The sequence below is a fragment of the Meleagris gallopavo genome, chromosome 30, assembly GCF_000146605.3.
Source record: "Meleagris gallopavo isolate NT-WF06-2002-E0010 breed Aviagen turkey brand Nicholas breeding stock chromosome 30, Turkey_5.1, whole genome shotgun sequence".
NCBI classification, from domain to species: domain Eukaryota; kingdom Metazoa; phylum Chordata; class Aves; order Galliformes; family Phasianidae; genus Meleagris; species Meleagris gallopavo.
Window position 1 is genome coordinate 3,247,244 of NC_015040.2, and position 1,916 is coordinate 3,249,159.

A 1,916-nucleotide genomic window follows, 5' to 3' on the forward strand; every position below is an offset into this window, starting at 1 on the left:
AATTATTATTTACAGTTTAATATCTTCATGTTTCTATGGAAACTCCATGGCTGCGCTGGGTGGAGAAGTCAAACCCGAGTGGGGAAACGGCAATGGTGGAAAGGGAGCGGCGCGGGTGTGCGGGGACGGGGGGGAAAGTGCCACAGCCCCGAATGTAGGTCACGCACATATGTGCATAATCACATACATATGTTGACTTCAAAGAGCTCGGGCTCATCCTCGGAGATAACAAACGCGCGTGTGGCTGTTAAACAGATTTGCATTTATAAACCACCAAGGCGGGCACGTGCGCTGCGTCCCGGGGCCGGGGGCACCCCCAGCCTGGCACTGATGCGGAAAGAGCGCGGCGGTGGCGGAGACCTTCTCCCCTAATAGCCGGTGACAGGGACTCGCTAGTGGCGATGTCCCCGCGCCAGGCACGGAACAAGGGCGGAAGGTGTGCGACGTCCCCGCTTTTGTCAGAAAGTATCTATCAGAGCAGCGGGGAAAGGTCAGCGGGAAACGCGGGCGGCCCGGAGGATGCTGTCCCCGTCCGTCACGCTGCCACCGCCACCAGCTCAGCCCCCCCAGGACAGGAGCAGATTAGCTTAAAAAAATCACAGCCGCTTCAAAAAAATCATACCGGTGGCTCACGCCGCATCCGCCTTCTGGTTTGTGAGCCTTTGGGGATGGCGTTCTGCTGTTCTCGGCAGCCACCAGGAATGTATGTATTCATTTTTAATGGAAAGCACAAACCTGGTGCTAATTCTGGGGCTGGGCCTCAGAGAACAAGGAGCTGTCGTGAGGGCAGGTGGGGCTGTGTGTGTGCTGGGGGCTCGGGGACGGGGATGAACCCCTTTGAGCACAACCCCATGGTCCCCATAGTTCCATGTGGAGCTGAGCCCCGACTTCCTCAGCCCCAGTTCCCCATGAAGCCAGGCGAGGAGCGTTCCTGCTTGTTGTTTTCTGTACATCTTGGCTTTCCATGGAGTTTGGGGATAATTTTCTGGCTCTGTGTTACAGGGAATGTACAGCCTCCACCAAAACCAAGTCTTCCCCCAGGAAGTCCCACCCGGGGGCTCCCATTGCTTTGTGCATGAGGTGGAGATGGGCACTGAGCGCAGAGGATTTGCTCCTGGAGCAGCAGGTCGCATCTCCACCTGCTCATGCAGAGCCTCTGGTTTTGGTGTGGAAAAAAGGGAATTTGTACATCAGGGAAGTGTGGCTTTCATGTCAAAATAGCATCCGAGTAAAGGGGAAGAAAGGGTTGGGGGTACAGCATCCGCTCCGATCCCGGGATGGGAAAATGGGAAAGGCTCCTTTGGGTTCTGCAGGTTTCTCACCTTCCCATCTTCTGTGGGGAAGAAATCCAATGTGAGCTGCAGAGCGCCGGGCACAGCTGTGTGCACACACACGCACATAGCCTGGCTCACGTGTGTGCACACACACGCACACACATGCACACACCCAGCTCGGCTCACACATGTGTGTACACACATACACACACAGAGCTCGGCACTCACACGTGTGCACACACACACACACACACACACCCAGCTCGGCACACACACGTGTGTGCACACACAGCCAGCTCGGCTCACACATGTGTGCACACACACACACACAGCTCGGCTCACACACATGTGCACGCACACACACACAGAGCTCAGCTCACACACATGTGCATGCACACACATGCACACACACCCAACTTGGCTCACACATGTGCGCGCACACACACACACAGCTCGGCTCACACACGTGTGCGCACACACACACACACTCAGCTCGGCTCACACACGTGTGCACACACACACACACTCAGCTCAGCTCACACACGTGTGCACACACACACACACTCAGCTCGGCTCACACACGTGTGCACACACACACACACACTCAGCTCGGCTCACACACGTGTGCACACACACACACAC